This window comes from Rattus rattus, chromosome 3 (assembly GCF_011064425.1).
Source record: "Rattus rattus isolate New Zealand chromosome 3, Rrattus_CSIRO_v1, whole genome shotgun sequence".
In the NCBI taxonomy this organism is placed as follows: Eukaryota; Metazoa; Chordata; class Mammalia; order Rodentia; family Muridae; genus Rattus; species Rattus rattus.
In genome coordinates, this window is record NC_046156.1 from 173615592 (window position 1) to 173641700 (window position 26109).

At 45.2% G+C, this 26109-nt stretch overlaps 1 protein-coding gene across 1 annotated transcript in view; it reads left to right on the top strand.

The window, feature by feature from the left end:
- Nucleotides 1-17345: 17345 nt before the first annotated feature.
- Nucleotides 17346-26109, top strand: part of Osmr (oncostatin M receptor) — a 54199-nt gene continuing 45435 nt past the window's right edge. Inside the window, exon 1 of the mRNA XM_032898815.1 lies at nt 17346-17409. The gene's annotated coding sequence lies outside the window, so the exon portion shown is untranslated. The remainder of the gene's footprint in view (nt 17410-26109) is intronic.

Below are 26109 nucleotides of genomic sequence, written 5' to 3' on the forward strand. Positions count from 1 at the left end.
CTGCCACTAGAGTGAGGGAGTTTATAGCTGATCCCAGCTCTGCTGCTTCGAATTGTCCTGTGGCTCCGTCACAGTGGTGAGAATAACTGCACTTGTCCCTATAAGCAGCTACCACAATAACCTGAAGTGGAACATTCGTATTACCTTAATTACCCAAATATCACAATTTTAGGGCAAATATAAGCATGTGAACCATACCTCAGGACTCTCCTGGACCGTGGGGAAATATTTGTCGTCAGTTCCCCAGTAAATCCCAGCGTGCCTACTTCCATTAAGGGGTGGCGCACTGCACACACAAGGCCACCAGCACTCAAGGTACCCTAACAGCAACCTTGATGTTGCGATGAAATAGTAGACACGGTCCATCATGGAAGGACAGTTCTACAGCAGGAGCGTGAGGCAACCAGTCACAGTGCATCCACAATTACAGAGCAGAAAGTGATGAACACGGGTGCCCAGCCCACTCTCTCCTGTCTGGTGTCACTATCAGTGAGTGGGTCCTTCTGACCTCAGCTAACTCAATCAGGATAGTCCCTGCCAGGCACACCTCAAGATTCATCTCCTAGGTGATTCTGGACCCTTAGTTGGCCATCGGAATTAACCATCCCACGTACCTTTGTGCCTGTCACACCAAGACTGGACTTCCAGAGCAGCCCAGGCTCAAGACTGCCAGGGGAGCAAAGGCTGGACCTCTGCCTGCATCCCTCCTCCTTGCTAGGTAGGTACCTGAGAAGGAACTCATGCTGTGTGGTTGAGCGTACTCTATCAAGGATCCCAGTTAGTGCATAGTGTGTCTCTGCAGTTGTACACTTAAGAAAACAGGATTTCTGGACCATGATGCCTCTGTCTTTCTGCTGAGCCCTGAGCCCCGCACCCAAGAGCTACTAAGATGAATGGAGGAGGTACCTAGGAGTTGAGTGGCCCAGCATTTGTCACTGGTTTGTTTAATTAGTCATCCCTGGCACACAGTAAACACTTCACAGGTATAGCGGTTCCTTTGGGGACCCTAGTTCTCTCTGATCTATGTGACCCCTCCCTGTTTGTTCAATCTTCTATAACTTAAGGTCATTTTCAAAATTTAATTTTGGCAGGGCATGGTGACACATGCTTCTAATCCTAGCCCTTGGTAGGCAAAGGCAGAGAATCTCCAAGTTAAGGTCAGCCTGGTATAGAACGTGAACTTCTGGGACAGTCCGGGCTACACAGGGAAACCATCTTAAACCCACTCCTCCAGAAAGAAAGAATGAGAGAGAGAGAGAGAGAGAGAGAGAGAGAGAGAGAGAGAAAGAAAAAAGTTAACTTTGAGTCCCCTGTTCTTCACAGGGAAGAGAGTTCACATATTACATCATCTGTGAGGATTTTGCCAGAGTCCTTGACTCCACACAACTCGATAAATACCCTTATCAAATACCCTCTTCCATGCCAGGTAACACTGATCCCCCAGGCTTGACTTCAGAAAGAACAACTGTTGGGTCAGTCTAAGCAGAACTCCACGGTATTTCCCTCAGCAGTTCCCCTCAGCTGACCCTATTCATAGCTATGAAGTCCTATTTCTCCACGCTGTACTAGGAGTCGAGTCTGGTCTGTCTTCTGCAGGGCACACGCCCATTGCTCAGCTCCCTATTCCTGTCTTGGTGGTTCTGAACTGTTGTCTTTACTCTTCAGTAAACGTCAATGACTATGTACTTCTTTGACAATCAACCAAAATAGAATTGAAGTCTATTCTCAGAGGAATGCTTTATGTGGGACAAAATCTAGTCAGAGGTTGAGCCTGGTGTTGGTATTCTAAACCCCACCCCCTCAGTTACTGGGACCAGCCAGGTAAGCTCCGCCCCACAGTTGCCTAGCAACAGCCAGCTGTGCCTGACTATATAAGGAGTTGCTTGCCCCCTCCTCTCCCTCTTGCTCTTCCTTCACTGCTTGCTTCCCCTCTGTCCCTGTCCTTTCTCTTCCCATACACCACCCCCTTCCCTCCACGTGCCCATGGCCGGCCTCCTTTGTTCCTCCCTTCTTCTACTCTTCTTCTCTCATTAAACGTCTCCACGTGGAACCATTTTGGCTTGGTGTGTTCTGTCCGAGCCCCGGGCCGAGATTTAAACCCTAACACCTGGGAGTAGGGAGGTTGCGATAGGAGGCTAAACCTCATTGTTCTCTATAATCAGGCAAATTCCTTCCATAGACTGCTCTCTAAAAGACAGCCACTAGGGGGCAGCTTTCTCCTCTTTTCCTTTGCCCAGCTCTCGCTGCGGTGAGATAAATTCTGAAGCAGGTGTCAAGGTGGACAGCAGGGATGTCACCATCCTGCCCCCAGTATCTTTGCAGAGAGAGTTGCCCTGGGAGCAAGGAGATTCTCAGAGTAACAATTTCTCCATTACAAATATAAGCTGATTAAAGACCGGCTAATTTATTTTCCTACTTGAAGCATTTGACTATTAACTGTCAACACAGGAGCTTATCCACATCAGACATGGTCATCTCTATAAATCGTTCCAGTACAGTAGATTAGAAATCCATTTTTAGCAAATTTCCTTGTTTTTTTTTTAATTTTCTTGTTTTTAATCAGCTGACTATATTTTGCCTGTTGAGAATCCGTCACAATTCTCCTGCATAGAACATGTGAATAATGATTTTTAATCAGCAGTCTTGATTTATAAATAAATGTGGTTTCTGGAAAGCACTTCCCTACTGCAATGCCCAGACCCTTTGGCCTGGTCCTCAGATCTCTTGCAATCAAAGGCAGGAGAGCCAGCCCTGTCCCTCACTGGCAGGAGAGCAGGTCCTGCGTCTCACCTGGGCAGCACAGTAGAGTTAGCCCTGGTAGAGCAGAGGTGGGTGAGCCTGCTCAAGGGCATGAGAGCTGACAGACTGCTGGCTCCTCTCAAGCTGCAGTACTTCCTCTCCCATTACTGGGCAGCACAATGGAGCTGGTTCTGGAGGTCGGAGGGCGTGGGAGCTGGAGAGCTGACCTTGCCTCCTGCCAGTGGCAGGATTGGTTAGCCAAGCCCTGACAGGGCTGGAGAGCTTGCCCTGTGGCGTAGGTTCAGGAGAGGAGGCAGCCTGACCAGCTCAGATAGCAGCCAGGCCCAGATCCAGGGCTTTGAACTGGCCCACCCAAACCCTAACATCTACCCCATCTATGAACTGCTGGGGCACATCGAGGGGCGGGTCCTAGAGATCCAAAGCTACAGGATCTATTTGACACAGGGCAACAACAGGACATCCAAAAGGAGTCCTGGTGAGGAGCCAATATTGAAGTGTCATAGAATCCGGACCTCAAACCAGACCAATGACTCATTGCAGTGAACACTCACAAGTGAAGACGTTAGAGATATATACTGGGGGACACACTGTGACATTAGAAGGGTATACTGTGGGACACAGTACACGACACACTACAGCTTCCTCCACAAGATGTTTCGTATGCTTTGTTTTGTTTTGTATTTGTTTGCTTGTGTGCAAAGTTTTTTTTGGGGGGGTTGCAAGGGCTGAGGGTGGATATGAGGGGGGTGAATGGGACTAGGGATGCACAATGTGAAACCCACAAAGAATCGATACAAAGTTAAAAAGGAAACAAACAGATCCGTGGCTGCAGCGCTGAGGCTAAAGTTCCTTAAAGTCAGACCTGCTTGTTTATTTACTTTGTTCAGAAAAACGTACACAATCCAGAGAGCCTTGCTGTTAATGGTGTCCTGTGTAAGGTCTGGCGTCAACTTCAGGAGGAATGAATGTAATCTGTGATTCTTAGCACAGCTAGTGTACAAGTTGGCTCAGTGATGTCCAGAGAAAGAGGTGCACGGGAGCTGAGCACCGCCCTCTGCTGACTGAACGCATGCCTAGAAATTCCTCCTCCGCTGGCTAAATTCCTACCTCCTGCTTACAGGGGTTTAAATGTCAGCTCCCCTTCCAGGACCTCGGAGGATTTATTCTTCAGTTTAAGAAAAACAAGCAAGCAAACAAACAAAAGAAAATGAGACAAAAATTCCACAAAAATATCGAGTTTGTTTTGTGTGAGCCAACTGCTCCTAAGCATAGGGTCTGCCCTGATATGTATTTGATTAAAAAACAAAAACAGACATTTTTAAAAACAACAGAATCAAAGATTGGATGTCACCAAGATGGGTCAGCAGGTAAAGGCACTGAACCCAAAGCTTGATTCAATCCCATAATCCCACACAGTGAAAGCAGAGAACAGGCATCTGCAACTTCTCCTCTTGCCTCCACACCCCTCTCTCTCTCTCTCTCTCTCTCTCTCTCTCTCTCTCTCTCTCTCTCTCTCTCTCTCTCTCTCTGTCTCTCTCTCTCTCTCACACGTATAAGAAAAGAAAAATGTAGCAATTTCTTTGCTAGGATAAAGTACACAACAAGCATATAACCTTACTTCTAAAGAAGCATAAATTATATGTTTTATATTCTTTTAGTTTTTATTAATAAGCAAGCATAGGTGGGTAAACATTATTCTTTCCCAGAATTAGAATGATAGGAGTCTATTTCTTGCTCTTTTCAATTGAACTTGACATTTTCCTGCCAGTAGCTACACTTCAGAAACATAATTTTATAACTCAAGTATATTACACGGCTAAAAATGTATTGCTAGTTACTAGCAGAGCTCCATCTTTTCCCAGACTCCCTTGCAGCTCAGTTGGAGCAATGTGTCTGCGCTCCAGCCAATATGAATGACAAAGACTGGCCCAAGCCTTCAGATGTCTCCTGCTGCCCTCCAACCCTCTCACCTACTACTGCTGACTCAGAGGCCCCCCACCCCGTTCTGGATCACATGGCTACAAATAGAGAAACAACTAGAAACAACTACCATCCGCCAGAGTGGCGCCAGACTTCGGCCTCAGGCAGAGACAGAAGGCTGTGTGTTGCTGACAGAGTCCAGATGTGAATCTCCTTCATGGAAGGTCTGCAAGTTTCCAACCCTTCCTTTCATGGATGAAATGTACTACATTGTTTATTTTCAATTACATTGCTAGTATAAATAAAAAGTAATTGCGTTATCCTTTTTGCTTTGACCTAAACATTACTGTTTTCTTCTTTCCATTTTCATAAACTTTTATCATTTTCTACAGAGATCGGTTCCTTAAAAAATGAAAATAAAGCAGTTAATGAAGTGGAGAATGACCTCCCGAGTAGCCTCCGAAGCTTCTAGCAGCACGCCTTTATGGTGCAACGCTCGCTGTGAACACGGTTTCTAGAACTGTGACCAGGACTTAGGAGCCAGGATCCCCAGACAGCTACTTCACAGGTGACTTTAGCCTCACTGGCACCCAAGATCTTTATGTGGACCATAGAGCCCACTTATCAGTAATCTGTAGCAGAACGTATTTAAAAATCCCTGCCCTGGGTTTCTACCCCGACCGTAGGTTATTGAGTTCCCAGATAAAAAACATACTCACAGCTTTTATATTTACAATGTACCTGAAGCAGCACAAGAGCTGGACAGCTACCTATCCTCCACGCTGCTAGAATCTACTCTCCTATTGATAACCCCAAATTATTACTTACTACTTCCTAGGTTCCATCCGGGCTGCTCTTAACTCCAATTGGCCAGCACACAGGGAGGGCCAAGTTCTTCTGACTCAGCTAACACATAGCGGCTTCTCCTTGTTCCTTCCTCCTCTTCGCCTGGTTCTCCTCTCTCCACGCCCACCAAACCTAAAACTCCGCCTATGTTTCTTCTGCCCAGCTATTGGCTGTTGGCATCTTTATTTACCAATCATAATTAACTTGGGGCCGGGCCACTTAACTAGAGTCTGTGAGCAGACCCTCGGTCTCTGGGACAACCACAATGGCATTAGAATAGAAGCAGCATTAGGCCAACCCACCACAGGAATCTTAGCCTATGCAGTACACAGCACTGTGAGTCAGACCTGTCCTTTGGTAATCATCGCACTTGCTCCTCGTTTGGTTTGATTTGTTTTCTTTTGTTTTTCAGACAGAATCTCACCATATAGCCCACACTGGCCTCACACTAACAATTCTCCCACTTCCGTCAACAGAGAATATAGGACCGGAACAATATTTTTTATAACAGCTGGGGGTTGGGCGGTGGGGCTCATGTATAATATCTCAGGCTGGCCTCAAACTCCCTACGTAGTGAAAGATGACCGTGAACTTCATATCCCGCTGCCTCCACCTCCTGAGTGTTGCATGCTGGGATTGCAAGCATGTGGCACACATGGTTTATGCAATGTTGGATAATCAGTGCAGGGGTTTGTTTGTGCTCAGACCAAGCTGCATCCCCAATCGTATAAGTTTAAATTTTCTTTCACATGAAGCAAAACTCAATAGAAAGAAAAGTGGGACTTAAAGCTTCCCCCTCCCCCCCGCCATTTAGCCATTCACAATCCTCTCCAAAGAAAGCCAACTGCCTTCATTCCATCCTTAGTGACCACTTATTTTTTCATGCACTCTGTCCTTCTTTCCTACAGGAGTAGTAACATGCCTTGTGACACAGCAGCCTTTTATGCATTTCCTACAGGAGTTAGTGGTGTTTCAGATGGCATCCCGGAGCTGTCAGTATGGCTGGCTGGCCCCAAGCCTAAAAAATATAAAAAATAAATAAAAAACCCTATAACTAGTAATTAAAAGAATGAATTCCAAGAATACACACAGAGTCTAAAATAAAAAGAGGAACTAAGATGTGCTTATCAAGTTCTTAAAAAATCTCCCCAAATAGATTCCGTGTATGTGAAGCGGTCGGTACTGAGGAGGGCGGTTGTTACTCTCATACACTGATCATGCTACAGCCTGTGGACACAGCAGGCACTGTAAGACCCTGTCTAGACAGCGTGTAACAAGGAGGTGTTCAAAAGGATTTGTAGGTAATGTCGAGAGGTGAGTGTACAGCTATAACAATGCCTTTGGTCCTCGGATGGAAATTCACCATTGTCGACCCTTTAAACGGCAAACATGAGTTGAAGGCTCAGGATTCTGACAGAAGATATCTAAAGATGGAGTGGACTAACGTTCCAGCCAGGTTAACGAGTCACCACAATACCATAGAAATGGCAAAATCGCAAATGCCACAGAGGGGAACAAAAGCAATGAAGCCACCTCTGCCATCCCCCTAAGCTGATCCATGGCTGAGCTAAGACAACTGCAATTAAAGCAAACACAGCAGCTCACCCTTTGTAAGGTGCGGGCACCTCTGAAGATCACTGGGTCAGTGGAAGGAAATGACCTGTGGGATAATTGTCCTCTGAGGGAGTTGGGGTATCTTGTTTTAACTTAGTTCCCAGTGTGCCACTGAAGGGAATTTTTGGATAAACAGTAATGAGAAATAATTTTCCCTACTACCTGCACATGGATATATTGAAAATAGGAGCCAAGTGAACCAGACAGAAATAAAACCCCAGTGAATTTTCATAGACAACACAGCTTGGTCCTACCAGTGGGCTTGGCTGTGATGCTGGTCCCCTCAGCTCACTCTGTCTTCTGCAGACCTGAAAGAGCTGGGCTGCTCTTCAAAGCTCCTGGAAATACTGAGAAAACTATTTTTTAAGGTAAGAAAAAGAAATGACTTGAGGCATTTTGGTGTAACACACAAAGTTCTAAGAAACTTCAGAAAGGAAAACTAAATAACTAAAGTTATTTGCAGCTTCAGTACAAAGCCCTATGTTTTAAAAAAAAAAAAAAAAAAAGCCTTCTAGAAAGGCTAAAGCACATTCACTGAAAATGGCGTAATGGTTTTACCAAAGGTCAGATGTCTACCTCCCTATATGCTGACAGGAGAAGGAGCTTATAAACAATTTCAGAACTAATTTCCTGACTCAGATTTAAAAGGATGAGGGCAGCAATTTGAGATGGTAGAAGGGTCTCGAGAAACTCAGTGAGACACTAAGTTCACTCTTCAGAACACACATTGAAAACCAACAACAAAACAAATTTTAAAAAATCAGCCTCTCTCTGTCTCTGTCTCTATCTCTTCCCTCTTCTCTCTTTCCCCCCTCTCCCTCTCCCTCCACCCCCTCTCTCTGTCTCTGTGTGTATATCTCTCTGTCTCTCTCTGTCTGTCTCTCTCTGTGTGTCTGTCTCTGTCTCTGTCTCTCTCCCTTTCTGTCTCTCTCCCCCTTTCTGTCTCTCTCTGCCTGTCTCTCTCTCTCTCTCTCTCTCTCTCTCTCTCTCTCTCTCTCTCTCCCTCCCCCCCCATATGAAATGAAGATAAAGAAGAGGCTGCCTCTGTGCAGGTCTGTGACTGCAGCTTGACTGAAGGGGACCAGACTTCTCCCCAGCCTGAAGCATCCTGAAGGCAGCCCAGATACAAAAAGATAGAAGATAAGATCCATGTTTCCACTCCTAGTAAAAATAAGAATAGCATAGCTATCCCCTGGAGACTAATGTTACAGCAACTGAGCTACATCAAAATAAAATGTCACTGGAAGTTAATAAACAACCGCAGCCTGGGGACTTGGAATTCGTGGAGCGATGCTTACCCAGGACAGACCTTTTTAACATTGCATTCTTGCCGTTGCGGGAGAGAAAACAGAGCGAATGAATCTGGTGCCCGTAAGATGGCAACCAATTGCCTAAATTCTGCTTCTTGCCAGTGCCCTGGGTCATCTAAGTGGCTGTGGCTGTTCATATCCTGCAGGCAGTTCACTTTAATGCCCCCACTAAAATGTGTCAGGGAGACAAGAGGACTCACCCTTGGTTAATTATTTTTATTTGACTTTCTGTGAAGGATGTTTAAATAGAACCTGTGGCTAGGAATTAACGTCATATCCACACGGGTTGCAAATGCAGGGAAGGCTGGCCGGAGATGCTGGATTCTGACGGCAACAAAGGACGGCCACAGCACCAGTACAGAAGCACTGAGCCACCAGACGCTACTGCAGGCTGTCGGGGAATGCTGCCGCTCTCAGGAAGGTGCCCCAGCCCCAGAAGTCTGGTCCCCTTCAGTCAACCCTTCATAGAAAAGGCCTTGAAGACCTGAGCAGAGGCATGTCTCCAGTTTAATCCAGATCTAATTAAATTAACAGCCCATAGTACCCATCCCGGGACCCTAGCAGCCAGTGGAAGAAGGGGATGTTCATACATGAAAAAAAAAAAACAAAAAAACAAAAAAACTAGCATTTGTCTTCACAGTCACCATTTCATCTGTATCCCTAGTAAGCAGTATCATTCAGGACAACAGGGGCAGTTTCTATGTAGCCCTTGGCAAAGAATGAATGGCTCCGTTCTCCCTGGATCTGCTTTGTGCTGGTGGTCCTTGCCCTGAAAGCACAGGATATAAGAGGGTGCCACTAGGTTGGAGAGGTTCTGCTGATTATCCTCCGTGACATAAGACTTTCCTTTCCGCAAAGGTCACTGTGGTCAGGACAAACGGCAACCAACAGATTGGGAAAAGATCTTTACCAATCCTACAACAGATAGAGGCCTTATATCCAAAATATACAAAGAACTCAAAAAGTTAGACCAAGAGGGAGACAAATAACCCTATTAAAAAATGGGGTTCAGAGCTAAACAAAGAATTCACAGCTGAGGAATGCTGAATGGCTGAGAAACACCCAAAGAAATGTTCAACATCTTTAGTCATCAGGGAAATGCAAATCAAAACAACCCTGAGATTTCACCTCACACCAGTGAGAATGGCCAAGATCAAAAACTAAGGTGACAGCAAATGCTAGCGAGGATGCGGAGAAAGAGGAACACTCCTCCATTGTTGGTGGGGTTGCAGACTGGTACAACCATTCTGGAAATCAGTCTGGAGGTTTCTCAGAAAATTGGACATTGAACTGCCTGAGGATCCAGCTATACCTCTCTTGGGCATATACCCAAAAGATGCCCCAACATATAAAAAAGACACGTGCTCCACTATGTTCATCGCAGCCTTATTTATAATAGCCAGAAGCTGGAAAGAACCCAGATGCCCTTCAACAGAGGAATGGATACAGAAAATGTGGTACATCTACACAATGGAATATTACTCAGCTATCAAAAACAACGACTTTATGAAATTGTGAGGCAAATGGTTGGAACTGGAAAATATCATCCTGAGTGAGCTAACCTAATCACAGAAAGACATACATGGTATGCACTCACTGATAAGTGGCTATTAGCCCAAATGCTTGAATTACCCTAGATGCCTAGAACAAATGAAACTCAAGACGGATGATCAAAATGTGAAGGCTTCACTCCTTCTTTAAAAGGGGAACAAGAATACCCTTGGCAGGGAAGAGAGAGGCAAAGATTAAAACAGAGACTGAAGGAACACCCATTCAGAGCCTGCCCCACATGTGGCCCATACATATACAGCCACCCAATTAGACAAGATGGATGAAGCAAAGAAGTGCAGACCGACAGGAGCCGGATGTAGATCGATCCTGAGAGACACAGCCAGAATACAGCAAATACAGAGGCGAATGCCAGCAGCAAACCACTGAACTGAGAACGGGACCCCGTTGGAGGAATCAGAGAATGAACTGGAAGAGCTTGAAGGGCTTGAGACCCCATATGTACAACAATGCCAAGCAACCAGAGCTTCCAGGGACTAAGCCACTACCTAAAGACTATACATGGACTGACCCTGGACTCTGACCTCATAGGTAGCAATGAATATCCTAGTAAGAGCACCAGTGGAAGGGGAAGCCCTGGGTCCTGCTAAGACTGAACCCCCAGTGAACTAGACTGTCGGGGGAGGGCGGCAATGGGGGGAGGGTGGGGAGGGGAACACCCATAAGGAAGGGGGAGGAAGGGATGTTTGCCCGGAAACCCGGAAAGGAATAACACTCGAAATGTACATAAGAAATACTCAAGTTAATAAAAAAAAAAAAAAAAAAGATACATTTAAAAGAACTGAAAAAAAAAAAGATTCTTCTCTACACATAGATACAGGTTGTTATAAATATTTTTAAGGGACGGGTGTGTACAGGATTTTGTGCTGTCTAGATGGGCAAATTATATCTTATCAATTGGATAGTAAAAAAAAAAAAAAAAAAAAAAAAAAAAAAAAAAAGACTTTCCTTTCCATCCACCCAGGAGCTAAATGCTCTTGGTCTCCCAGAACTGGAACTTTGCACCATCAGCTCAGCCTGGGACACCAACCCTCTGCTAAAGAACCTGGTACCAGCAATTTCTCAGCCAATAGGGACCCAAGAATGCACCAGAGGCAGGTGAAATCCACCCTGGATAACTCTGCACTGGATGTTATCCTTCTTAAGTCCTTAGTCCAAGCAGAGATAAAGGCTCAGATAAGACCATTTTAGGCTGATGGCACATTGAGCTAGATTAAGCATCGTTTCTCAATATGGCCTGTCTTGAAGAGGAATCTTGAACTTCCTCTTTGGAGAGACTGAGGTGACTTCCACGGGCAGTGACAGAACTGCCCACAAAATCTCTTAAATTAAAAGTTGCTGTCTCTGGGGGTGGAGAGATGGCTCTGCCGTTCAGAGTGTTACTGTCTTCAAGCAGACCTGATTTTGGTTCCCAGTCTCCATTTCTGTGGTCTAACTCATGACCTACTCCAGCGTCAGGGGACCCAATGCCCTCTTCTGGCTTCCATAAGTACCAGCACCCCCCCTCCATGTGGTCATAGGCAAACATAAATAAAATGTTTAAGTCTTTAATACATAATTGATGGCTTTTAAAAAATACAATCAAAACATTGTTTGTAAAGGAAGTTTCTTATTCTTATATTCATATTATTTTTAACAAACACTCAGCAAGGACTGGGCCTGCTTTGTTTTCTTGTGTTAGAGTCTTTCTCTGGACCTGGAATAGTTCCTCCTCTGCCCAAGAGCTACAGAGGATTCTCCAGGTCTTCTGTGGTTCCCTACAGCCCATTGACCATCAACTTCCACTGAGCTCAGAAGGACCATCTGCCTCCAGGCTTGGGGACCACAGCATTGTCTATGCTGGGATGGGCCCTCCCCTCACCCCCAAAGCTCAGGGACTCTGTTTTGAGCTACTATCATAAACAATATTATTGCGATAGGCACCTGTGTGCAGGTGAACTCTGTGATTTTGGAAGCATGAATGCCTCTAAGCCTAAATCACCAGTCAACTAAACGACTCCTTATATTTGTTTCTGAGGACAGGAAAAGTATTCAGAAGAAAATAATGCCCTTTTTCAAACATTTATGTTTTGATCTTTAGGCTCATGCTCCAATAATTTCTAGGAAGACAAGTCGTTACTGTTAACAGGGCATTAGTGTTCCAGTGTGTGGATGCATAGTCTCGTGAATCAAAGGATTTAAAAAAAAAAAAAAAAAGCAGACTCAAAAGGAAGCTTGAGGGCCATTTTATTAGCATTCAAGAGAGAAACCACAGAGCAGGCAAGCTATAATTCTCTACAACTGCTGGAAGGGGTGTGGATAAGAAGAGAAAAAGTCACACTCTTTTCTCTTAAGGTCCAAGAAAAGCAGACAGGTTCATTCATGGGGATCAGCAAGCTGCTGTAGGAAGTAGGTGGGTGGACTTTAGAGAGTGAGCCTTGCACGTCAGAGCAAGCATGCTCAGGATCTTGTCTTGTGACCATGTGGGAGAAAAGAGGAAAATGAAGATTTGCCCTTTGGGAGTTAGAACTCAGAAAAGAAGGCAAGCTTAGTGAGGATTTGTAAGCAGTCGCATTGAAGTGGGCTAAAGGGGGTGAAAGTCATTCCCTAATCGAGGGGTTAATGAGCTTCCCTCTGGGTTCTCTCCTGGCTGAGTGATTGGCAGCCCCAGCTGTATTAACTCTTAAGAGACAGGAATAAAATATGTCATGTTGACAGAGGTCAGAATGTCCTTTCTCAACCCAGGGCCAGAGCGAGAATTCAGATGTTTTTTTCTTTTGATCAAGAAGAAGGGAGTGCCTCATGGGAAGCCTTCTGTTCACAGGGGACATGACTTGGAAGGGGAGAGTGGGACTCCCTCTCCAGTCTCACACCTTTGCTCTCAGATATGAGAGGTTTTGCTAGTCACTATCCCATCCAAATGTGGCCTTCACACTGGCCATCATCAATTGATGATACTCGGTTAAAACATCCAAATTATTTTCTTTATAAGTTGACCATCTCAGATTTTTGTTGCAGTTCCAGGAAACTGATTAACACTAAGTCAAGAAATAAGAGGATTCTCCAGGTCGTCTGTGGTTCCAGACAGCCTGTTCAACATCAACTTCCACTGAGCTGAGGCGTACCATCTGCCTCCAGGCTTGGGGACACAGCATTGCTTTAGAGGGAAATCTAACCTAGGAGAGAAAGGAGCTAGAAGGTAAAAATGTAAAGACACACCCCTGGTCACAGCTGAACAGCTCTGTGAAACTGATCATCCTAACACAGAGCACAAAGGATTGTGTTTACGTAAGATAAGGACACTTTAAAGGCACAGCAGAGTGAGGAGCTGGCCTCAGACTGTGAACAGAAGGCTATGTCTGGCCAAAGGAAAGATCAGAATGAGTTTCTCACATTCAATGCCCAAACTCGTGTGGGTGGGGTTATAAAGTTCTGGAGAAATGAGTAGACTTACTGACAATAGTTAATTTCAATAGAAACTATGCAGGATGAAGAACACAGAGTAAAAGGGGGGGGAGCAGCGGGTACTTTATGGTCACTTGAATCTTTATCAAGGAGCCAACTCCCATGTATAATGGGAGTGTCAGAAAGAGACAAGAAAGACAAGTGAGCTCAAAAAGCACTGACTGAAAATTCCTCGAGTTTGATTTTAAAAGAATGCATAAACTATTAAACTTAAGATCAGTAAATGTCAGTCAGGATGAATAAAAGCAATACTCTTTAAACCTTTACTACACCAGTGACAAGCGAATGACAACCAAAGATGTGAAGAAAATAGTCAAAGTAATCAGGGAAAACCAGGACACATTTTCTTTCTTTTTTAAAAAAGTGTATTAAGCATTTCATAACATGCGCATAGCGCATAATACCCTGTGTAGCCTTAGAGCAGGAACAGATGACCATAGCTGAGTAATTTTTTTCATCAGCCAGGAAAATGTGTCCTTAGTTCTCCAGGCCCTGGGCACACAGTAGCGATTGACTCTGGAGACAAGCTTATCCGTTCCATCAAATACCATTGGTTCTGATTTCAAGCAACTCTTTTTTCCTCCTCCTCCTTCCCCCATTGGTGACCATGTGGATATATGCAATGGACCCCCTCAAGGATAATCAAGTGCACCTCATAATGGCAAGGCCAGGGAGAATATTGATACACATCTCTACACCATTCATTACTCACACTCCAAGTAGTCACTGACTCTTCAGAGGTGACCTGGTTCCATGTTATTTGTGTGAAGTGTGTGTGTGTGTGTGTGTGTGTGTGTGTGTGTGTGTGTGAGAGAGAGAGAGAGACAGAGACAGAGACAGAGACAGAGACAGAGACTACCCAGATATGATTGTCATGATGGACGTGTGGATGTCACATGACAATTTTTGGAAGCCCTCTCCCTCCATCTTGAACTGATTTTGAATTAGGAACAAATTGGTCTGAAGTACAGACGAAGGACTTACAGTGGAAACAAGTATTACCTGCTCATTTGTACACAAGTGACTACTGGTGTCTTATAGGAAGGTGCTCATCCCGGAAGGAAGAGGCAATTGTCAGTGGAGGGAAGGATCCTAAGTCCCATCTCATTGGGGACAAATGAGACTAAGCAGCCCTACAAGGTAACAGAGAGATGAGAATTGGGTGTGGTGGTACTCATGTCTTTAGTCTCATCAGAGGCAGGTGGATATCTGAGTTCAAGGCCAACTTCATCTACCAAACGAGTTCCACTACAGCCATGGCTACACAGGCGAGTCCCTCCCTGTCCCTAAGAGAAGAATAAATCTGTATTCCTGCAGTCCAGCTGTATCAGTGCTAAGCAAGGATGGAGATTTGAGCCTTCAGCTTTTTGTCTTTTTTGTTAGGGCTATTTTCAGGCCACCTTTAAAAACTAACCTTCGGCATGGAGCGTATGATAGAGTTTCCTAGACGCCCAGAGCAGCACAAACTTGACAGCATTTAACTGCAGTCAATTTAACTTTTTCCCTCATCTCTGGAGGCCAGGAGCATGGCGCCAAGCTGTTACTGGTGTAGGTTGCTTCTCCAAGGCTCACAGGAGAATCTCCTACATGTCTCTCTCCCAGCTTCCGGTGGGTGTCAGCAGTCCTTGCCCTGCCTGACTTTGGCATGAGGCAAAATAGGTTCAGAGTCTGTCTTCCCGGGCATACCGTGTTCATCCTGGGGATTTGGGTCCAGATTTCCATCTTCTTATTAACATGGCCATCGCTGTGCTAATCCACAGTGACCTTGTCTTAATTCAATTAATCCTGAGATTACAATGCATATACCAACTAGAATGTTGAAAAAGGGAACATATTTAAGAAGTTACAATGGGACAAAAGTAAATGAACTAATGATTTTTATTTTATTTTTTCGGACAGACTATTATGTAGACCAGGCTGACCTGGAGATCACAGAGATCTGCCTGTCTCTCAAGTATTGGGATTAAAAACATGCCCCACTACTCCATTTTGACAGAGTCTCTTTCAACAACACTATTAATAGGAGCCCAAATTGAGTGGCTATTTATCCACAGAACTCAACCACAGAAATCCTTGTACCTCTGTGTTTATTGCAGCACCAGCACTGTTCGCAGGAGCTGAGCTACGGAGCCAAGACAGATGCCCAACTGTAGAGGGTTGGGTGAGGGAAACATGTATGCACATGCAATCAGACTTTTTCCTGACACACAGAGAGAATTATATTACTTATAGGACAATGAGTGCAAACGGAGATGACAATACTATGCAAATCAAGCCAATTTCAGGGAGACAAATGTCACCAGATTTTTTTCTTACTTGTAGTTCCTAGATTTCACATACATACATAAACTTATGCATCCATATATGACACTGAAGGGGAATTAGAACTGGCTTGGGGGACACTGGTGGTTGGAGAAAAAAGGGGAGATCTGAGGGAGAATACACTCCACACACAGGCATGGAAACCAAAAGCGTTATCGACATTGATGACTCTTGATTAATATGTGCATCTGCTAGAGGAAACCCCTCGCTCAAATGTTCCCATAAAGAAGATCCTGACCCACCCACACATTATTTTCTTACTTAAATAAAATCAAAAGGCCTTTTTAGTGGGTGAGAACTTGGCTCCACAATGTTCCTGAGGCCGTTCACGGCCACACTAATGGACTCACTTAAACTAAGTGATAAAAGGTGTGGCAAAGGAACATTCATTTACTAGACTCGATGTACCTTTTCCTAATTCTCTTCAAATATTTACTGTGCACTTCAGTCTTTGAGGCACCATTAGGTATTAGGTTTGAGAGGATTAATATCTTTAAAAAAAAAAAAGATCCTGTCCTGAAATGTCATTAGGGAGGAAGAAAAACATGCACGGACATGAAAGTAAGGCTTTGTAATAACTAATGTTGTTTCTGACATTGTTTTGAGGACTCCCAACAACCCAGTTACTGACTCTAAGATTGACTTGTGGAAGTCCTGATCTATCAGGATTTCCCTCAGTTCCCTTTCATTTGTGACTTTTAGGTGGTTTCCAAATGTGAACCGAACTGTGCCTTGGAGCAAGGTGTAATGTGTAGGTGGGCGGTTCTCCTGGCTTGTGGGTCTGGAGACCGACCGGTGGGAACTTGTTGCCACACCTGTGGCGATCTTTTCACGACAGTTCCCAAAGCCAACGTGGCTGTGGACATTTTACCATGCAACCATAAAGAGAAGTCAAAAATGTCTTTTAAAGTGCCCGGGCAATAAAGATCTGATGGCATTCTAAGGGAAATAAAAAGAAATGAGCTTTTCCTGGACAAAGAACTCAGGTCTGCAGGAGGCGTGGTCAGACAGGGCGTTTCCAGGTGGTGCAGAAGAAGCACGGTCCGTGGACCTCTGTTCTAACACGTTTGTCTTGCTCTGAAGGCTGAAAGTGAACACGATCACAAGTTTGACCCAGGAGTTTGTCATTTCGGGTAACTTTCAGACAGAGCGCTTGGGGTTGGGTCTTCCAGGCATCACAGGTGGCTCCGTGCAGGACACCTGGCACGGGGCACTGGGTCCCAGCTCGTCCCCTCTCCCTCCAGGAACAACGGGATGTTAGGGTGCAGCTTTTCCTTCCCAGGCCGCTCCCACTTCCCTTCTCACCGGTCCGGCCCGCCCCGTCCCGGGAACCGCGTCGATCGCTGGGTCCCGATCGTTCCCCACTACATCCCCTTTGGGACCAGGAGGCAAATTCCTGTGGGTCCCAGGAGTGCCAAAAGTGCTCAGCGAGACGGGAAATTGCAACAGTACTGGCCCCTCGGCCCTCCCCCGGCGCCTTCCCGTAACTCCCGCCCCTGGACACTTGCCCCGCAGCTGATTCATAGCCGGGGCGCGGGGCCGCCTCCACACGCCCGGACAGACGTCCGCACCCGCGCCCCTGAGGCCGAGGACCGGACGGGCTCCGGAGCAGGTCGCCAGGCCGGTGAGTATGGGACCCATGCGCCCAGCGCTGACCATGCGCCTCTTCCATCCGCTTCCCCGGACGGGGCGAGCCCTGAGCTTTGGTGCCCCGCAGCCTCTGCTCTGCCCTGCGTTGGTTTTGCCTCCCCTCTCTCCGGGACCGCAAGAGGTGTGCCAGACAAGTGCCGCCTACTTGATGGGCAACTCTAAAAGACTAGATGCTCTCAGTGTGAAGTTCAGGCCTGCTTTGAGGTTCACCACCTCCTGGCCTCTCACTCCAGTGGTTGGGAAAACACTGGCTAAGTTAGGATTCCAGTTTGGGCCAGTTTGATTTCTCTCCTAGTCCCTGTGGGAGTGGGAGTTGATGGCTTTCCTCAGTCTTTTGCTTCCCAATCCTTAACTCTCACCCATCCCTGCCATTTCTCCGGGAATAGGTGCTTCCCTCTCCACTCAGAGGAGAGCACCTGCACCAGAGGGATGCACAAGGTGGAGAGAGCGGGTACCTCTTCTCAAGATGCTTGAATGGAAGTGGCACCATTAACAGGCAAGGAAGCCCATAACGGTCAGTGTCTCTGAGACTAGGTAGCAGTGGGATGCTGAGATCAGAGCATGAATACAGAGATTCCTTTCACAGTTCTTGATTGGCTGCTTGTCCACACACTCTTCTTCTGTGCTTCCTTCTACCCTGCCTGCCCTGTGAGGGACCAGAGACACAGAGACAGGGATTGCTCTCAGACAGGCTGCCTGCCTGCGGGACACTGTGAAAGTGCTGTTTCCAGTTCAGGACAACCTGGACGACGTGAGAATGGAAAGTGCAAGCTAGATGCAGACCAGGGCATTCTGCTTTTAGACGCTAGAGTTGGGGGGGGGGGGTGGCAGGCGGTGGGGGGGAGGGGCGGGGGGGGGGGAGGCGGGGGGGCAGGAAGCAAGAGCCTCAGTAAGTCCAAACCATGACGTAAACAAACTTGGAACCAGAGTCAGGATACCCTTTTCATCTTAGTTTCAGTTTTCTTGTTTACATAATAATAAGGTTTCCTATAACTTTTGACCTGGAACTGTGAGCTTCCTTTTTATCAATAAGGAAAAGCCAAAAGATAAAGCGACTGGATGGCAGTCAGATAGTTAGGTGACAGAGTGGAGATTTCACTTCCGAGTCTCGTCTCATAGCCTCTCTGCTGTACTTCCAATGCTAGGGTTTTTTGGAATGGGACTGAGGTAGATGATCCTGCCTGGTCTCTGTACTACCTGGTATGAGTCATTGGAGTTCCCCAGTTGACCTGTGTTTGAGAATCATCCTGGCATTTTTCAACCACACCTACATCTGACACCTCCTGGGGATATCTCAGAACAGTGAGGAACACTCCTAGGTTGGGAAGGTCAGCTACTTTCACCGCTGGGCAGAGCTAGGTCTGCGCCACCACCAGTCTCTTTGGGGCTTTTGAGTCCAGTTCTGTCTCTTGTCTAAATTTTTCATCAAAGGCAGCTATGAGAGAATGGGTCTGGTGTCCAGAGTTGAGCCACAACACTCACTGCGGATGGCTTTCCCTGTCTTCTTCGCTTCTTCTGTACAGCCCAGTCTACCGGTTCCTATACCCCACCTCCACCCCATCATCGCCTGCCCCGATCCCATCTCCAGTGCACAGGAAGTCAGCGGGGGTTGATGTTTTGTTTTCCTCAGTCTGGCACACTGGTACGGTTCTGAAAGAGTGGCTGTTGACCATTCTACCTTTGACAAGGTTTGCGCTTTGCCTGTGGGAAGTGGGCTGAACGTTTGCAGATTCTGAAAGGAAAGCAGTGTGCACTCTCATGCTCGTGTATGGGAACAGTAGGTTTTGGCCCTCTTCTCTGGGCAGGAAACCTGTCTTAGAGAGGGAAGAATAAAGAACAAAACAAACAGCATGAGGTAAAACCGAAGCAAAGCACACAGCATTTTAGCATCTTTCTAAAGAAACTCTCTCCCCAAAGTAAACTTCTTTGTCCCTACCTGAGAGTTTCTTTCCTGTGACTGACCCTGGCTTCATGATCTTCCTTCCCTCCCACTTTCTTCTCTGGCTTCCCAGGTTTTGCTTACCTCACATTACATTTGATTTGGGTTGCTTTGAGGTAAAACAAACAACTGGCTGTCGACTGCAGGGAAGTGGATACAGCGAGAGCTTTTCCTCATCAGCTGTTACCAGTCTGGAGCGGACATGCAGTAGAGTGTATTATTTTTCTCTTTGTTGTGACAAATGCTGGAGAAGCAGCAGCATGAGAAAAAATGTCTTTGGCTCATGGTTTGAGAGAGTATAGTCCACCCTGAGACAGCTGGTCACCTCTGGTCACCTTGCGTTGGCAGTTAGGAAGGAGAGAGAGGCGAATGCTTTGCCCAGTCAGCTTCTCTCCCCTCCCCCATTTCCATTCTGTGGAGATGCAGCCTTGGGATAGCATTATCCACAGAAAAGGTAGGTCGTCTCTCATCAGTTATCCCTTTCTGTGACACCCTCAAAGACTCATCCAGAGGTGCATCTCCTAAGTGATTCTGAACTCGGTCAAATTGGCCACACAATTTAACTATCATAACTTTTCTCCTTACCAACTTGACACCCCAACATCACTTCTAAGTGATACATATCACTCTAAGATACTTTTGTTTATAATGATTTGAAGGACATAGCTACAAGTTTTTCAAGTATGTTTAAATATGTAAATTTCCTACCTGTAGTGTAGCACTTCCTTCTTTACGATCCAAGTTGGAGAGCTTTTTTTTTGGAGAGCTTTTTTTTCTCTCTATCTGTACATAGCTATTTGATCAAGGGTTTCCTGCGAACCTAAAGCAGGATAGAGTTTATTTGCTCTCAAATATAAGTGTGGCTGTGGAGTAGAACCCCAGGAGAGCTGTTTTAAGGACCAAAGTCTTACCTGACACCTCTACTTCATAGATAAGTGTGCAAGTCAATGTGTGAAGTTCTGAAACTCCTTACGATGACTAACACAAATATATGTATTTTCAAACTTGTAAATGGATAAGATCCAGGGCAACATTTTAATTTACATTTTGTTGCTTACTACTCCAGTTTACTATTTCTACATATCTTCGAATCATCTATGTCCTATAGTGCTAGGTCATACCGTTACTCGTTCTTATATTAAAAAGCAGATTACATTTATTTATTGACTTACAGGGGGAGGTTGCTCGTGCCACAGCGGGCAGGTAGAGGTCAAAGGGAAGCTTTGGGGAATTGGTGCTCTCTTTCCAGCATGTGGGTCCTAAGTAGGTGCCTGTAGCCACTGAGCTCTCTCTCTGTCTCAGGGTTTTTCTTATTTTTGTGCATCGTAGAAAGTCTGCCCTGTCTCAAATCATAATACACTGTGTGCGGCAGATAATGCAACGATTTCTACCAAAATGCTGCCTCTTCTCATTTGTCTTTGATCGTCGGATGAGACCATCTTAACCACTGTTCACATAATCACAGTAAGTTACCTCACGTCTAAAGCTCGGCGCCATCGAGGGTGTCCACAGCTCTCCAGCAAGCTGGCTTGGGGTCCTTTCCACTTTGCAGAACTGCAAGTCTGAGGCGTGAAACAGTGGTCCCCTGTTTCCCTCCCGTTCTCTGCCTCAGTCTACTCTGTCTTTTTCAACTGGACCGATGAAAGGCTCTCCTAGGTGTGGAGTCACAGGGTGTTTGAGTTTCTGCGTCTGTCTTATTTCGAGGAATACTTTTAAAGCCCGGCTGGCTGTAGTAGCTACAGGTCATCCCTGTGTTTTTGAGGCTGGCAGCACTCCGCTGTCTGGCTGTCTATTTCCTTATTCATGTGCTGCTGGTGTGACTGTCCTTTGTTGCACAGAAACTTTAACTTGATTCACCAGTGGGCTTTCATGATTTCTGGGCTTTGCCTAATTTGGGAAAGTCTTGGTCAATGAAAACTTAAGCGATCTTATTTCTGCTAATACTTTTACTATTTCGGTTTTTTCTTTTTTATCACAAGATTACACCTCACATTTCTAAGAAAAATAAACTGAACGTAACAATGGGACTTAATTATTTTCTAAAATTTTAAAAGGTTTATCCCATGCATTTATTTAATGGGCTATCATTTGAAACTCGGTTTATTACATGGTGACTGACAACCATCTGTAATGGGATCCAATGCCCTCTTTTGGTGTGTCTGAATACAGCTATAGTGTACTCATATAAATAAATAAATCTTAAAAAAAGAAAAAAAAGAAAGAAACTCGGTTTATGCCGTTTGGGGAGGGGTATTTAACACCAGGGCTCACTCTGTACCATGACTAGCCCTGCCCTCCTGATGTTGGGATGGTTGTACCAAGTTGAAATTTGGTTTTTATCATAAAACCAATTAGCTCTTCGTACCAGGCCTGTTTCTGGCCGTGTTCTCGCCAGTGATCCCTGGGCCTTTCCTGTCAATAACAGGATGTTAAGTACTGGAGCTTTACTAGTATATTTTTAGATCTAAAATATATATATTTATATATTTTTTTCAAAACAGATTTCAGAAGTGCCTCTCCTACATTTTTACTGTTCTTGTAAAGTTTCTAATCTGTTTGGTTTAATAAAGTTCTGTGGGAAATTTTTACCGAGTCTGAAGTTACCGGCAATGGCATTTTCCTCCCTGTTCATTCTAACCTGAACACCAAGCAGAGAGGAGGCTACGGTATACGGGAAGGGGTTGGTCTTTAGCAAGTGACTCACCTGGTTTCAGGTACTGACTTGATAGGTGGCTTAGTGTGTCACGGGCAACTTACCCTTGACCTATTTGTTACCCTCAGCATCCTCGTCTGCCTCTGGGGAGAGCAGTAGACTCGCCACCATAGGGCTTCTGGAAAACTCGTCCTCTGCTTTACCTCAGTTAACAAAGCACCAGGCAGTACATTAACCTCCAGTGCACAGTACCTGAGAGCACTTTCACATTTCATTGTATAGCCTACATTGGGCTGAGTGTCTTGCTGATAGTGGGAACTAACCAACCCTCACCTTTAATTATCGATAGTATTCTAGAAAACATAAGTATGTAATAAGTGCTGGCTGTAATACAGCACCTCAAGCATCCACGTGCGGTTCAATCTCCTGAGGATGTGGTTTATTTTCAAATTTTTCTACCAAGCCTGAAGTGTGGCTTGGGTTTTTCACTCCTCACAAGCAATCACGTGGCTTCCATGATCTCTAACAAGTGACTAACTGCTGTCAGCCCCTGGTCCATACTTTCGAGCATACAGTCTTTCAATGATGTCTAAAATCACACTGCGAGTAATTGTACCTCCTATTTGTAATATGTGTGGCTGATGTGATGTATAAGCTGTTTTCTTTGACTATTACATGGTAGGTGCTGAGGACATAGCTCAGTCAGTAAAGTGTTCGCTGAGAAAGCATGAGCCCCAGAGTTTGATCTTCAACGCCCATGTGATATAACACATGTAACCATGAAAACACACACACACACACACACACACACACACACACACACACACACACACACAAGTCTAAAGAACTGAATTAAAATCGTTTGGATTGATTTAACCTCACCTATACATTTAACATCTATTGGTCAGAAGGGTCGCAATGTTTTTCCACTCAGGACACTGGTCACTTCTTGCAATTGGAAGGTATTATTTTAGTGTCTGCACCGAGGGCCTGGGAGCTCACAGATTTTAAACACAACAAATGACACTCCCTAGGCTTATTCAGGTCCTAAAAATTGTTAACCTTTTTGCTGATCTGCTCAGTTCCCATGGGTTAGAATAAAATCAGAAAACAATGTTAGCTAGTCAACCTGGCATATATGGTGCAAATATAAAAATAATAGAATTCATACTGCTTTTGCAAGTATGAATACGTGAGTGTCAGTGTGCAAGCATGTAGGCCCATGTGCACAGGTGCGCGCGCAAAGACACACACACACACTTTAAAGAATGCTTTACAGGACCATGTGTCTGAGAAAACGAGCTTTTCCTCCATCCCCTGTCTCCTTCCTTCCGTTCAAGCTCTGTTTGTCAGTGTGAGTAGATGGGTGTTTCCTTCTGGGTTAGTTTGAATTGTTTAACCAGAAGACCAAGGACAGTAAAAAGTGTACCGAGGTGCTTATAGGAGACCGGGCAGACTGGAGAGGGCTTGTCAGGCCAATGCTCGCCTGACACCTGGGCAGAAGGAAGAGGACCAGTGTGGACGACTTCTAGCCATGGTGCAAGCTTTAGCTAGAACAGGGGAGCCGTGTTGAAGCTGCTCATCGGAAGAGGCCATTGTGAGAGGCTTAGCTTCGTCACTTGTCAGTGGATGCAGTCAATCATGACCTCCAATTGTGAGGCCCTTTAAGACTGAGCTCTGAGCAACTGTGTGGCACAGATGCTGTGCTTTTCCTGCAGAGATGCTCCAGCGCAAATGCTGCTCTGAAACTTACTTTTCCACTGAGTATTTTGGAAGATTCCTTCATGTCAACACATATGTCTGCCTTAAACTCCTCAAATAATGTGTCGTTTCCCCTTGTAGGGATGCATGGTAATTAATATCTCTGGTTCCTTTGAATGGGCACTTGATATGTTTGTCTTATCTGTAGGCTAAAATCCTAACGGTACAGTTATAATGAGTTCTGAATCAAGTCAAACACACACTGTAAGTTAAAAGAGCCAAGCAGACCACAAGGTTGCCCTCCTCTCAGTGAGCAGCAGTGCGTATGCCGTGAACACTTACTGGTGAACGGCATTGGTGGTGTTTAGAGCATTTCTATCTCTGACAATTTGACGTTGCATAGACATTTGCACACACAATTATGGCTTTCCTTGTTTACTGTAACTGTTTTGAGGTCTCACTGCATAGCCATGGGCAGTCGTAGAGCAACGTTTGCAGATCAGGCTGGCCTCAAACTTGCAATGATCCTCCTGCCTCTGCCCACCAAGTGCTGGCATAACAGGCACACACCATAAAACCGTTTAAAGTCAACTTTTATTAGTTCCTAGTAAACTTTCTTAATTTCTTCTTCTTTCTTAGTACGTGCTTTTTCTTCTTTTCTTGAATTACATATTCATGTTTTTCTATATTTTCTATAGCTGTTCGTCCTTAAATCTTATTTTAGCAGATTTTTGCATACTGGGAATCATAACTCTTTGTATGATTTGTATATATTTCAAGTTGGTACTAAATCTTAAAAATGTGTGTGTAGTCAGGAAAGTAACATTTATCTTTATTGCTTTTCGGTCATACGATGCCCACCAGATTACAAAAAGAAAAAAGGGGGAAAAAGCATCTATGTTTCATTAAGCCACTTTTACTGGTTTATACCTTGTATTTATGACTATCTGGGATGTATTTTGCTGGAAGGAGTAAAGCAGTAGCAGTTATGATCTCACGGGACTTACTGTGTGAAGTTGCCCTTAGTCTCAATTAATGTGCCTGTCTACACACTCTCGATTAATCCGCCTGTCTACACACTATCGATTAATCCGCCTGTCTACACACTAATACAGCCTCTTCCTCATTTACAGAAGAGGCAAGCAGTAACCCACTTGGTCATGCAGGGGCTAGGTGGTGCTTGACCCTATTAGTCTCCCATCACAGCCCAGGACACGGTAGACACTCCTTTCCCATGATTTAGGTTATTGTTCTAGTATCATTTATGAGAACACTATAGCTCTTCTCAAATGATTTTGAGGACGCATTTAGCGTATACTAAATTTCTGCATCTCTTTTAATCAAGAATATTCCGTGGATTGGGGTTTTCCGTTTCATCTTTTGGCTTCACCGGGTCAGAGCTTAGAGACTAAGCTGTAACTGAAGCTGAGGTCACACATCCTAGAAACGGTTAACCGAGCATTGATTTAAAACTAACTCAATTCCTTAAGCCAGGATTTGCTTTACGAACTTGGTGGACAGATGCTATCCACTGGAGAGATGCAAAGTGGGGATGGGGAAGAAATTCTGGAGCCCCCTGGGGCATTTGTCCCGGGGGTGGAGCCTGAGCCGAAGGGAAACTGGATTGGGTTGGGGGTGAGTCCTCAGTCTTAGAGAGAAATAATGAAAACCCTTCAAAGGGCTCCTTGATCCTAATGGCAGTGCCCTTGAAAAAAGGAGACGATGCAGAATTACCTCCAAACGCGTCACTCCGCACTGCAGCACAGAACTCACGTTGTTCAGTTCCAGTTTTTCCTCATTGAGGTTGAAACCGATTCTTGCTATGATTTCAATTTTTAGAAATTTGTTGAGACATGTGGTCTACCATATAACCTCTCTCGGAAACTTTAATTCTAAAAACAACCTTCTAGCCCGCGCACATGTACGTGTGCTCACACACACACACACACACACACACACACACACACACACACACACACACGGGCGGGGGCAGGGGGGGAGGACTCCTTCACAAGCTGCTTCCTTCTTTAAAATGGCATTTGCATATGCTAACAGTGGCTCACCCAGCCAGTTTTTAAGAATTTGGCAACACACCCGGGTTTTGGGAAGCAAAGGACTGTTACTACTGCTATGTCTCATGGGGGTTATCTGTGGTAGAGAAACTTCCCGGGAATAAATATCTTAGTTGTGGCTGAGCCAGACGTTCTGGTAAGACAAGGCGAACTACGTGTCCCTTAGCAGTGCACTTTAGTACGTGTGCAATATGCACACGGAAGGAGACTCGGAGGATCTGTGTCGAGAAAAGGAGTTTTCAGATAAGACTTAAAGAGCAGCCATGACTGTCAAAGAACACAGTGCAGCAAGCAAGATTTTCCCAGAGG